Source organism: Trachinotus anak, unplaced genomic scaffold (genome assembly GCF_046630095.1).
Source record: "Trachinotus anak isolate AG129_WGS33_773 ecotype Australia unplaced genomic scaffold, CSIRO_AGI_Tana_v1 ptg000023l, whole genome shotgun sequence".
In the NCBI taxonomy this organism is placed as follows: Eukaryota; Metazoa; Chordata; class Actinopteri; order Carangiformes; family Carangidae; genus Trachinotus; species Trachinotus anak.
Window position 1 is genome coordinate 3,811,166 of NW_027273874.1, and position 14,273 is coordinate 3,825,438.

A 14,273-nucleotide genomic window follows, 5' to 3' on the forward strand; every position below is an offset into this window, starting at 1 on the left:
CTGGAGCTGTAGCCGAAAATAATGTCAGGTAGATCGTTTGTTATGTTTTAGAGGTATTACTTTTCTCTCACTATCACACTTTATGACATTAACATTAGTTTAGAGGGTCTTAGATAGCTGAGAAACATGACACCCAAATCCCAGAACTAGCACAGACAATGCAGTTATTTTCACATAATATAAATGGCTCTCCTATTTAGCTGCAATAAAAAAAATTCAGTCTGTGGTGAAGTATAGAAACCTAAAGCCAAGTTGTTGAAGATAAAAGCAGTCAGTAGTGTCCCTTGCAGTTAACTGGAGAGTCACAGCTTGGAAAACAGGTGACAAGTGTTTATTGTGAAATATGTTTTGTTCCAGTCTTTCAGAAATGTGTAAATGTCTTCAATACCACTTTAAATGTTGTCAAAAGAGGTGCAAAATATGTTTTTCTTCTCTCAAATGTAATAGGTAGAGGAAAAAGTCCCAAAAGGAAAAGTAATGATTAGCCCAAATTGAAAAGGCAACCAAAAAGACAACTCACATTTTTTTTTTTTTTTTTTTTTTTTTTGCGTATTTCTTCTTTCTACAACAACCGTTGGGATTTTGTGCAATCTTTCAACCAGTAGCCTAAATAAGCAACATTTTAAGATGCTTGGCTTTTTAATCTTTAAAAATTATTTTAATCTTTATTGTCTTGCTAATTTATGTACTTGGTGGCTGTCTCACAACTGTCCAAATGTCAATGATAAAAATAATCAGGCTATTTAAATTTATAATCTGTCCATGCCTGCTGATTCTAATTTATATCCTTTTTCTTAGATGTATCCCATTATTGTGCTTTTGTCCCAAGGCCACAGGGATAATTTTAATTTCATCTAATATAATCTAATATAACACCACCTACTCTGCACCTTTGTGGTATATTACATCATACACCTTCACAAAAGCAGCGTGGCATATTCAGATGAGACTTTGCAGTGAATCTGCAGAATTGTTCTGTCAATGCTAAACGTCCCCCCACCTATAGAGCTGAGACACTGTGACAGGCTGAGAGACCTCAACAGATGGTAAAAGAGAGAGAGAGAGAGAGAGACAGAGAGAGATGGGAAGGCCGTTAGATATACACCCCGGGTTGGATTCACAGACCTACAAATAAACATCTTCCTAAAAATACTTTTCAACTTGCTTGGCTTCAACTTCGCTCCCTCCCTCCCTGCCGTCATCTCTTGCTGTCTTTTTGTTGCTCTGTCTTTTCTCTAGTTAGGTTGAACACTTCCTCTCACCACCCTTCTTGAAATATCCCCTTGTACCTCGTTCTGCGTCCGTGGTATACTTTGTCTTGTTTTTCTGTTTTTTTTTTGTTTTTTTTGTCTATTTGAAGACTTACTCTTTAAATGTAAGATGATATAATGGGCCTTGAAAAACCTTGACAGCCAAGCAAGCCCCTCTCTTTAGTCTTCACCTCTCAGCCTCCCAGGGGAGTTGGTCATGGTACTCCATTGCTCTTCTCGGCATGTAAAATCTAGCTTAAGGAACTGATATCAGCCCATAAATATAGCCAGTGCATCATTTCGCAATGTAATGAATATGAAAGGGAAACCTCGCTCCACCTGTTCTCTTTTCTGTCCTTGAAATTTCAGCGGAAAAAGCTGCTCATCACTTGACGCAGTAGTAAAGTGTTTGTCAACACACAGTGATGCTGAATCTGATACTGGTCATTAGAAATAGTGTGCTTGGTGTGTGTGTGTGGTGCCCATGCGTGTGTTTGAATTGTACATCTTGACATTGGTTTATATTTATCATGAAGCAGCTCTTGCGGATTGCTAGCTAAATGATTCATGGCTTGGTTTGCAGCAGGAATTTAATTTAATAGGAGTTGGCAAATATCGTGTCAGATATTGCATCTAGTGAAGGGTGTCAGATGGAATGAGCTATGAAAGGACAGAGTGATTAGATTTGGCTGCATCTTGTCCTTACGATTTCATTTTATCAAAGTAACTGTAATCCAAGAAATAAGAAGGGCTGGGTTGTCAGGCTGATTCAAGAGATTAGGCAAACAGGCCAGCTGAGGACAGAAGTGGATATGTCCATGAACTCTCAAAGCTTATTGATGTCTGCTTCATTCAGATGTGGGGCTGACAGTCTAGAGAGGTCTTACTTGAGCACTTCTACAAAAACTAGTGGATGTTCTAAGCAAGATCAATACGTGTTTAAAGATTAACTCGCTGCAGAGGACTCCTCTCACTAGACCATCTGTAATGCTGAACACAAGGCTTTTCATTAGAGAAAGGAGTGTTATGTTTGTTGTGGTTGTATGCTGGTTCATACTGTAGCAGCGCCAACACTTAATCAAATAAGTTGCATCCATATGTCATAGTTTCACTACTTTCTGGCTACTTTTTGTTTGTATAATGTATTGAAATCTTAAAACTAAATAGAAAATGTCAAGATGACATGATCATCTTCTGTTTCACATAGTTAAAGAGTTCAGCTGCTAACTGAATAACTGGCTGCTTAGCAAAGCTTATGCTAGATATAACCTATAAATACCCATTACATAGGATTATTAACAGCCTTATTAGTTTAGGTGACCAGTTAGCCACATGGGGAATGCTTAATATATACATACATGCACAAACACAAACGTCCCTCATGTTCAAGTGTGCAGTTTATTTTTGTGAGTGTAAAAATTGTAAGCCAGTATCTTTGTTCATTGTCATATGTTCTTGGTTTTACATTGTAAGGTAAATTAATATTGTGATAATAACTACATATATTTATAAAACTAATTCAAATCATCATCCAAATGTTTTTTTTTATATTCAATGAAAGGCCCCTTAAGGGCCCCTTAAGTGGTCTTGCAGTGGTTTTGCACAAGGCCTAATTGTCAACATTTATTGCCAGGATTAACGGGAGCCCTTACACTTCCTGATTCTGTAAAAACTGTCTTTAAAAGCATTGGTATTTTCTCCATGCTTTTTTTGAAAAAGAGATTTGTACTGAAACGTATATATATTTCCCTTTTCTGTTCTGTTCGATTCTCTTCTATTCCACAGGGTGTAAAATGAATGAAGTGGCCGAAAGAGTGATCACCATCAGATTCAGGTGTTATAAAGTTATATTCAGTAATGTGATATTTATTCACTCAACCTAATGTAATGGCCTTCTGTGTGGGCGAGGAGAGATCTTAGGGTGCTGCGTAATCAAATCTATTCTTGTCTAATCTCATTTTGCACTTTTAACAACTCAGCCAGTAGTGCAGCAGTCAGACGGGGTCATTGATTTCACCTCCTGCCTGATGTTTTGTGAGACAATACTAAAACACTGGCTCTCTATAGGTAATATTGAAGTGATTTGCAATAAATTTAGCCTTGCAAACATTGGTTTCTTCACTTGATAATGACTATGGGTAACAGCAGCTTATAGAAACTCATATTTCAGATCCTTCCAAATGCCCTCAGGTGCAATACATTGATAGCACGGTCTGTGTTTTTTGCAGTTGGGTGGGGTAGGGGGGGGTGCATATCAGCTAAATGGTTTAGTCACGGTCGCGTGGAGGTCTTTACCCTTTCCGTCTTCCTACCATTTAACTAAACTGTGTGGCTTGTTTTTTAAAATGTGCCTGAGTTTCACATCAAACCACTGGACAGTCTGACTTGAAATTCATTGTCACATTACCAGTGATAATGAATTTGTTCCCTTCACTGTCAAGATATGGCGTTGCCTAATAATGGTGCATGTTGCTCTCTCTTATTGGAGCTGGGATGTATTCATCCAAGTCATCAGAGAATGAAATTATATGATTTTAATTTAAGTTGATGAAAGAACAATAAAAAGGAATTTTTCATTGAGTGCAAGGGACAGAGGCACCTTCCCCTCCTCTTGGTCCTAATTGGGACCATTAATGAGGAAATTGCAGAAATGATTTGTAATTCACAGCTTTGGACCTGCTCCACTGAACTGTGCTCACTGCCTGGGTTACAGTACCTTATCCCAAGATGCAACTGGGAGAGGGAGGCATCTTAAATTTCTTCCCATGATTCACTCTGTCAGGGTCATGTGATCCCACTGCAGAAGCAGTTACCCTATTGAGCTGGACTCCAGTCGTCTCAGCATATTTTTCAGTCACTACATCAGTGAAGTGTACAGACAGTTTTCTGAGGGACTAAAATGAGACCACCAAACATAATATTTGCGATTTTCTGATGTCAGTATTCAACATGTTTTTGTAAGGCACCATGTTCTGACAGGGAACACTGAGGTGACAGGACACATGAAAAATAAGTGTCATAAAACAGTTTGTTTTTGTACAGATGTTTGAATGAGTTAAGAAGTGAGAAAAGATGGACAAAAATGTTTTCCATTTAACAAGGCCCCTTTTACACCTGAAACAAAAAGAGCAGAGGTGGAGGAGTTATTCTCCCTCCCTGTGCACACCATTCAGTGACCTCATAAGAAAATATTACTCATCTTAAACTATTCTTTTTATGAATCACTATCTTAAAGTCTCATTACAGCATTATATCACTGTCCAGTGATACAAAAAGTGATTTTAAACTTTATTCCAGGTGAATTGTGTCAAAATAGAGGGATAAATCAGTGCTGTGCGCTGTATCTGTTTTGTGTGATACATGTATAGAGTATGTGTTTGAGGGTTAAACGTAAGCGGAGAGGTGAAAGAGCTTGCAGTAAGATCAAATAGCAGTTGCTATTCCAGAAGCTGTGTCCATGTAGGGAGGCTTCTATAAACTGCTTTATTGCGGTCGCAGGAGCCCTGGGAGGCCGTAGGAAGGGCTCAGGAGTGTGTGTGCGTGTGTGTGTGTGTGTGTGTGTGTGTGTGTGTGTGTGTGTGTGTGTGTGTCCGTGTGCATATGTGTGTGACATATTCTTCATATACACTGTATTTTATTAGAATGAAAGCGTGTCTCTGGTGAGGTTTGCAAGTGAGTTCTTATGAGAATTGGGACACAGTTTGAAGACAGAAAAGTTATTGCAGAGTGTTGTAATTGCGAAAGCGAACACGATACATCAGCGGTGTCAGAATCTACCGAGTGAAAGTAGAAATGATGATTGATGGGCTCAGAGAGCAGCCATCTTGATCTGATCAGAGCAATCCTGTGGTTCTGCAAATAGAATAAAAACTTGGATTAGTTAGAGAAAATTACCTGGTTGACAGTGGTGTTACCTCAATTACTGTTATGTCTGCAGTTTGTGTCTGTGCAAGCAAACTAAACTGAACAAAACTATGTTTGAGGTGATGCAGTATAAAGCTGAAACCATCACAGATTTAGTTATTAATCTCCAGGCTCAGTTGAAAATGGAGACTTGTGTTTCTGAGGAACCAGAAAGCAACAAGCTGCCAAGACTGTGACCTCAGTAGCAAATGACACACACAGGATACATGGCCGAACACCTACAAAATGTGACCTCAGGTCCTAATGGTGTCAGACTCAAATGCTGCATTTATGTCATTCAGCTTCCTGTAGTAATGAGACAAACTGAATGCGGAACCTGTCTTTATAAAAAGTGCTCTGAGCTCATAATGTTGGGGCCAAATTGTTGGCTGCAAGCAATGGATATTTATAGCTTGGTGGTAGCAGAAGTTACAGTTGGCAGTTGGAAGTCTGCTGAGATGATGGGTCTCTTATAATAGGTCTGAGGTCAGGAGGATATCATTATGTACTTTATAATGGCTTAAAAAAGCTGCTGTCTTCTGCCAGAACATTGCTAGCTCCAGTTAAAATATCAAATTGTGAGCAGAATATCATTATCTTTGACTTCATCTAACCCTGAGATGCAATTTTCCTTCATAGTTAATAGGAGTGATTAGACATCCCACTGTCATATTTCAATTTTGAGCAGACAATGTACAACAAAAATCACAGCTATCGTCTGAGCTGTTAAATGCAAAGTGAAAGATGTTAACTAGCTGTTACAGCAGACATGCTACAGGTGTTTGTTCTAGCAGCCCTCAGCAGATGCTAACTGAGGACTTCCTGAATGACGAAGCATTCAGCAGCAGTCACGTGGTCAATCTGGAGTCACTTCAGTTCCACAACCTACAAATAACAAAATGAAATCAGAGTCGTAAGATCATCTGACTAAACGATTAAATGATGTTTTTGTGGTTCGCTAATGGGGGCAGAAGTAGAATCACAAGACAGTGACTTGCTCTTTTGGCTGATTGAATCCTGGGAAATGTAGCTTGGTTGCATGTTACTATAGACAGCCTTAGATCATTTTCACACATGGGCCCTCATGGTCAAGGTTCTTGTTAAGATGGAATTACCTGACCCTAGATCTGCCTGGACAGTTTTGCCTCTTATTTCAGAGAAAGAACTCGCCCACTGAAATCAGACACAACCCCCCTCCTCCTACCCACAACCCCCTCTCAGGTCAGCCACACTGTCATAAATCCTCCACAACCGCTTACACCAATTTATCTCCCTCGTCGTCAGTCTCCAAGTCCAGAACTCATTAAACAACAAAAGACTCAGCATGCTGCTGCTGCTGCCAACCATGAACCGGTACACTCACCTTTATTCTCCACCATCGATCATGTAGTCAGTCAATTCATTTGTTGACAAGAAAGAGGGTGAAAGCTCAGAGTGAACAATGAAAGATATGGATGATTTGTGTGTGATTGTGTGTGTGCAGCACAAGCAGAAAAACAAGGTTATTACATATGTACTCACTGACATTTTAAAGTCACACTGGCAGAAAAAGACCTGAGGTTGTTAGCTTGTTTTCCAAGTCTGTGTTCATAACAGGATACCAAAAAAATGCAAAAATATTGTGTTCGTGTATTATCACATCAAAAACACAATCATGAGGATGGCATGTTAGCAGTGTGGTTCTGGGGATTGGTCCACCACTTCACTGCAGACTGACTCTGACGTCAAAGAAACATCTGACTCTCCACCATTGGAAAAAAAAATCCCCAAATTTAAAAGGTGTCACTTTTTTCTTGCTCTTTGATTTCCAGTCAGCATGTGTGGTTCTTCTGAAAAGTGAACACCTGCACATGCACATGCACACGCACACACACACACACACACACACACACACACACACACACAGACACTGCTGGAGGGCCACATTGTTAAGTTTTGGCTGGTATTTCATACTGGCATCATCATTGTGGTAGCACATCAAAGTGGATCCACGTGGCAGTGGAACATAATGTAAGTCAGCATAATGGAGCAGAGCAGGACACAATGTTTCCCTACACTGAGCCCAAGCTGTGTCAAAACAAGTGATTGACTGAAACGGGTTAGCCATCCGTTCCCTTGAGTTGTTCAGGGAACAGAGCTGTGGACAGAAAATAAATGGAGTACCTGGCTTGTAAATGATGTGGTACAGTACAGTGACACTGCTTAATATGTTTGTCTAACTTCTTGTATGTGCTTCATAGACTTTTTAAAATACTACATGTGGTGATTCAGCAGAGGGATGTCTGCTGTGGATATAAATTTATTTTTATTTGTTTTAATTTATTTATAACTGAGATAATATTATCTTCTGTTTGTGCAAAATGCATCCTTAAATCTTTAAAACATTAGCATTGTTCTCACTGTGTTTGTGGGTGGAGGACTGTCATCTCTCATCACCAGCTCCACCTGTTCTCTCACCATCTGAAATCCCCTGTGCCTACAGTTATCTCACTGGCATCTGGCAAGGGTTGATACACACATACACACATACACACACGCTCTTTGACTAGAAGAGGTGTCCTAGGCCTTTCATCCTCTGAACATAGATATAAATCCATTGGTTTGGACTCAGGCCTTGCACTGGAGGCCAGTGGTGGCCCTGTTGTCAGCAGGGTCTCTGGGATATTAACCCGTTAATCCTTCATAGAGAGGAGGAGGAAAGGAAGGCTGACAAATTGATGTTGGGGAATGATTACCGGGTAACTTACAGTTCAGCCTGCTGAAACTGTAACTTGAAACTACTGTTCCCATAATATGAGAAAGCTTCTCTCTATTATCTGAATTGAAAGAACATTCCTATTTATTTTTCCTTCTACTTAAGCCAAGGTTACATGTGGCTGAAAATGGATGCAGCAGGTCTTTGCCTTTATAATACCTGAACTGACTCACATAGAAACATCAGTGTATCTAAGTTAAGTTTTATGTTATACTATGCTTGTACAGTGCTCTATTTCTTAATCAGTTTGGTAACCTTTGAATGTGCTTCCTCATTGGCCAACAGAAAATTGCTAATAGAAAACAAAACATTTTTTAAATTTCTTGATTAATCATTCTGTCAAAAGGTTTCGAAAGTTAAGTAGCTTGTTTTATTCAACCAGCAGTCCAAAACCTCCAAAATGTTCACTTTACTATCATATATGAAAAGAAGAACATAGAAATCCTCACATTTGAGAAGGTAGAAGCATCAATTTTTTTTTTAAAAATCACTAAAACAATCATTGATTGTGAAAATAGTTGCCAAGTAATTTTTTTTATTGACACATTTTATTGACTAATCAATTAATCCAATAATCATTACAGCTCTATGCAAAATGGGAATGACATTTATAGCCCCTCTTTGTAACCTTCTTAGATAAGAGAGAAGTAAGTTAACTGTTTCCCACAGCAGCTCTTTACCATATGCGTAATAATTGTTTAGGTGGGGGGGCTGGAGGTGAGTCAATGGGGCAGGAGAGTTCAGGTTGGCCTATTAGAGGTGTGTGTCAGGTGGGTGGGTGGGTGGGTGGGGGGGTGGTCAGCTCTCGGCTCTTACGTCACTGTCCCAAATCGTCCCTGTGGCACCCAAGTTCAGGGCTCCAGATCTCTTTGAGGAGGGATATTTAAAGCCCACAAGGGGGAGAAGAGGAGGAGTTTTTTTTTGGGGGGGGGGGCTCCTAAATGTTGGCTACACCTGTTGTATGTTGTAATTCTTCTCACCTCTCTCACTACCTTGTCTTGTCACTTAATCGGCTGTTGAAACTAGGAATTCAGGGCGATTGTTGTTTACAAGAGGGCCCTGACACAAGGGAGTGATGTCACACATAAAGTCAGTTAGAAAACCAAACATGAGGATTTTAGAGTCATTCAAATAATGTGGAACAGCTGTTCTGTCGTGTGTGTACGCTTTGGTCTTAAACCAAAAGAGTTTAAACGACAGCTCAAGTTGTGCTTTTTTGCCATTTATGTATATTTTGATATTGATTGTAACTCTTGTCCTATCTGTGTTTTTGTTCATGTTTATAGATAATAGATAAATTAGATGCATAGAGAAATTAGCAGTGTATTCAGCACTCTTGTCACTCATGACAAGAAGAGGCTGCACTTGTCAAAGAAGTTGCACACACAGCAAACTTTCCTGTTTCATTAAATAAATAAATGGAAGTACAGTGCTATTGACACTTGCTCTGAGATGACAAGTGCTGATGGGAGTGTTGTCTGTCCACTCAGAGCTGATATGGCTCAAGGGTGGCTGCTCACATCTGTCAGAAGTGTAACAGTTGAGGACTTACATAAGTGCTGTCACAGGGTTGGTTTTCCACACAGTTTTCATCTGTGCAAATGTAGAAAAATGTCACCATGTCAGTAGTGTTTTTTTTCCTAATGTGAACATTTGAGTTTTTTCTGTTTTTTTTTCTGTTTTTTTTCTGTTTGAGTTTGATATGTTTGCGTTTTTATCACAGTTCAAGAGTAGAACTCAGCAGTGGAGCAGTTTTACGCCACCAGTCCTGACAAATGAGATGTTCCTTTCCTCCACTCAGTTTTGTGTGGACAGCTTGTTATGTTTGTTACACTGCCAGTCAGCTGTGTTCAGTACAGAGCGTCCTATTAAGACTTTGAGTGGCCAGTGACAATGGGAAAGTTTTATCAGCCAACAATGTAAATTACACTGAGTGAGAGAATTTGCAGCATTATATATGAATTTCAGACATACTTGAAGTTTGTCTGAATTTTTAATTTATTTATTTAAAGTCAGACTGACAGTCTGCCTTGTTGACTTAACTGTGCTTGTTTCAAGCACAAGTTTAAAATTTCTTTGTTTGTTTATAAGAACTGTTTAAGGCTTAATAAGACAAAATGAGTCATGTAAACATCTTTCAAATAGTGTCATGTAGGATGTGGATGTCATTCTGGAGTGAAATTGATTGTTGTTGCTTAATAATCCAATAATAGAGATGAGCAGGTACAGCTGAAGTGTTTTGTGTCTGTTTGTAATAACTATTGACCTGTGGTTTGTTGACACTGGGTTTTTCATTGCGGGGGAAGGACGCACATCTTCCTCTCTGTGCAAAAACTCATTACTGTCAGACAGGTGGACTGAAGTGTTCAGAATGACTGTTTTTACATTTGTGGCTCCAGGTTTTTTTCAGAGCTGTAACTCAGATGATTCAGGTTTGGGAAATTAGTAGTGTGTGTTGAAAGTAGGTTTATATTTTGATATTATTTATACTCTCTGCATATCTAACAGCTTTAACCTTTGAAAAGACTTCTCTGTGTTTATGTATTTGGGATCTCAGTCAGTTGAAAGTGTGTGTCCTCGTGCATCACAAACATAGTGACCTCATAAACAAAAGAGCACTGTGTTTTTATATGCTGGCTATTATTGTACTCACTGTGAGTGCATGCGAGCGGTCTGTGATTTGTTTATGTGGCATGCACGGATGTGTGTGAGAGTCCAGGACATGACTGCTGAACAGGTGTGTGACGAAGGTAGCTGTAGTGGACAGGTGTGAATGGAGTGCGAATTATGTCAGCCTTTCAGGCAGACTATTTTTACACTAGCAGTGAGACATAAATATATTATGTTATTATATTATATTGTATCATTATATTTAAGATATTAAGGTGTAAGATATTACAAATGATAGTAAAATAAGAAGAAGTGGGCATAGAACAGACAGATTTTTTACTGTTTAAGTTCTGTAAATTAAAAAATGATCCTCTGATTTTTATTCTTTCTCAAGCACTCTCTAAGAATTTGGAAATAGCTGTACAAATACAACATGCTATTTTTAAACAACATCATGGGTTCAAACACAAAAAGGAAAAAAACAAACCAAATCAGACAAACAAAAAGAGAATGAAATAGAATACCTGCCTGTGTATCTGAAGTACTACATCAGGACTTTTATTTAAACTAACTGAGGTTATGAGGTTAATGTTCAAAGTTCAAATAAAAGTGCCCTTAGTCTTAGTTGTACATGATTCTTGAAGACTCCTCTGTACAATAACATAGGCTTCATGAAATCAGTTTTAACTGCATTTCTGCCCCATGTCCTCGAGAATTAGCCCTTTTTAAAAATCTCTGACTTCTGATTGTTTCTTGCATCTACATTTTTTACACTCCACAGTCACTTTGTGTCATTGAGTAAAAAATGCACCAAATCTTGAAAGACTGAGCGTAAAGCAATGCAGAGACTGTGGCATTAAGTGCAGGATGTGTTCCTTGTTAGACAGATCAGTATTTTTTTATCCACACAAACACTCCAGCGGCGTATTTCCCTCATTAGATCAGCTGTCTCTGATTGAAGGTGTAAATTAGTAAAATCAGCTACTGTAGACTTTTGTAATTAAATCTGCACACTCCTGTGGACAAAGACTGGGCACCAGTGAGGAAAAATTGCGAAGAGGTTCGGGGTAAATTACAGTCTAATTTTCCATCTTATTAGCAGAAGTGTGAGGTGTGATGTTTTATTTCTGTGTCAGAGGATGGTCTGAAACAGAGATATGGAGCTGTGCAAGTGTAAAGAGCACCTTGACATAGCTGGAGTAACACTCACTCCAGGCTAATCATCAGGTCAGCCACAGCTGAAGTGTGTTTGTGTGTGTCACGTGTTGGACTGGCACAACAGTGAGTGAGAGGCCCATACTTGTGAAGGCCATTTTATGTCTGCTTGTGGTGAGAGTTATGTCACTAATAAACGCATCATAATCCTAGTTTATGGCTCTTATGTCAGGTAGCCTTGACTTTATAATGAAAGATTTATTTTCAGTCGAACCTCAATTCAAGGCTGGCCACTAATTAGATTAACTTTTTTTTTAGAAAGTTATCATCAAAACTAATTTTTATTGTCAACCAAATAATCTGATGATTTTCAGTGCTACCAAACAACAACTCAGGAAACCTTGCCCCACCCAAAAAGAACAAGACACAACCAAAGTTACAGGAACACATATTTGTTCAAATTACAACAATTCAGTCATGTTTTCTGTAGCTTTGCATTAATGTGTTTGATAGATGGATTCAAAGAAACATAATCTTTTTTTTACTGAGACACACAAAAGGTTGTTTTCACATATTTTTTGTTTTATGTTTTATTCAGTGTTTTTTCTCAATATCTCAATACAATGTCCCCGAAAAGACAAAATCCTGATAAGTGCAAGCTACCAGTGAACAGTATCTTTAATTGCTTTCTGTGAAAGATGACCAAAGGATAAGAATTAATATATGGTTTTCTCACAGTCCTGTCAGTCTTTTTGAAGACTATGTTGAGTTGTATTTTACTTGCTCACCTGAGCTAATTGAGTTAAGTGAAACATCTGGATCTTCCATGTATGTTCTTGTCAATATTTAAGGGAAAAGATTCTCTGAAAATCAGCTTATGAAGAAAAACTTGCCCTTAGGAAAAAAATCCTTTGTGCATAACAACACTTTCTCCACCTTAAGATATGAGTCTCTACTCTACAAACATCAGTGCTGTGCAGAGATAAAGTACAGATAGAGAGTACAGAGTTCAGGTATTGACCAGGTCTGTTCAGAAGTGTATGTTGCCCATGGCTTCCTGTCTGAGGCCGACAGCAGTACCTCCAGGCAGTGCTGTGGTTGCATCAGCTCTTTGATGGACAGCCGAGCTAGCTGACATTATTAAGAGCTCTGAGCCAGTTCAAATGGTGTGTGTATGTAGGAACATGTGTGTATGTGCATGTCAGCTGTATTGAGGGTCAGCAGCCCTGATTCCCCTTGGGAGGGCATAGTCATGACAGGCATTCAGCTGGGCTACCGTGACCTCATTTTACAAGAAGGACCTGTAAAGAGGCCCAGGCCGAGCTGAGCCAGGCCAGACCGACAGGTGTGGACAGACAGAGGAGGGAAGGGGGGGTGATGCCATGATGGAGGGTGACTTCATGCCAGTTGACTCTGTAGACCACCACAGGCATTAAAACAAACCCTGGGGTTGAGATAATAGAGCATTACAGATGTAGGGGAATAGGAGTAACTGCTATCACATGTATGGCAGATAATTGTTTTTTTTAATCCTGCTGTGCACCGTTAATCATTTTGCATTTAATGAATTTGGGATTATGTTTGCATCTCCGGCTTTATTAGGTTAAGTGAATACTTGATTCCAATTACCACCAGTTTAGTTTCTAACAGTTCTCCTTTGATGTTAGCGAGGCTTCACTCCTCATATTTCACACACTTTCTCAAGTTCATTATTTTATACCTCGCCATTTTCTTCGATCCATTCCTTCCTCCTCGTCTTCTCCCCCTCCTCTTCTTTCTGTCCGTCTTGGACGCTTACAGTTCACCTCAGGAATCCTGCCTTCTCAGCTGTTCGTTGGTGTCCCATAGCAACCCGATTTAGCCTCCACTGCCTCCTCCTCCTCTTCCTCATGCCCTCCTCCACCCACCCCCCACTTTTCAGTCTTTTCTCCTCCTCCTCTACCTAATTTAGCCCCCACCCCTCCCCTCCTCCTCCCTGCTCCTTCGGCCCTCTACCTCCTCCTTCACACACCTTCTTGTTTCCTCTCTGGCTTGGCCCAGTGGCCTGTGTGTGCTGGATTAGGAGTCTGTCTAAATTTGGTCATGCATGGCAAACGAGACAAGCACCTGCTGGGACCCCGGCTGGTTGGACAGGCGGCCTCTTCTTCTTCGGCCTCTCCAGACCAGTACATCAAATTACACTAGGGCCTGGGCATTCCTGTCACTCCTCTCACTTCTCACTTTGCTGCCTCTCTTTCTACAAGTGTCTTTCTTTGGCCTTTAAAATCAGATTGAATTCATATGCTGCACATGAAACTGCTTCTCTGTCCAAGTGTTTCACAACTTTAAACCAAATGTACAAAAGCCTACAAAAAATATAAGTTTCCATTAGCTACTGCCAGTGGGGAAACATTCGGATCCTTGACTTGAATAGCAGTACTACAGTATGAAATACTCAAATTAAAAATAAAAGTCCTGCATTAAAACAGGTCTTTATACAGAATTACCAGTGTTATATTATTTGAGCTACAAGTACCTCAAATTTGTGTACTTTAAGTACAGTGCTTCCACTTGGAGCTGCTCTTCAAATGTTATTACAAGGAGGTTGAGACAACATTACA

At 39.6% G+C, this 14,273-nt stretch overlaps 1 protein-coding gene across 2 annotated transcripts in view; it reads left to right on the plus strand.

Moving 5' to 3' along the window:
• Window positions 1-14,273, plus strand: part of actn3b (actinin alpha 3b) — a 34,530-nt gene that overhangs the window by 1,674 nt on the left and 18,583 nt on the right. Inside the window, exon 1 of one of the 2 annotated variants that reach the window (XM_071459189.1) lies at window positions 10-28. The exons of the other annotated variant lie outside the window; for it this stretch is intronic. The gene's annotated coding sequence lies outside the window, so the exon portion shown is untranslated. Of the gene's footprint in view, window positions 1-9; window positions 29-14,273 lie in introns of those variants that run through there. 2 annotated transcript variants of the gene reach the window in all.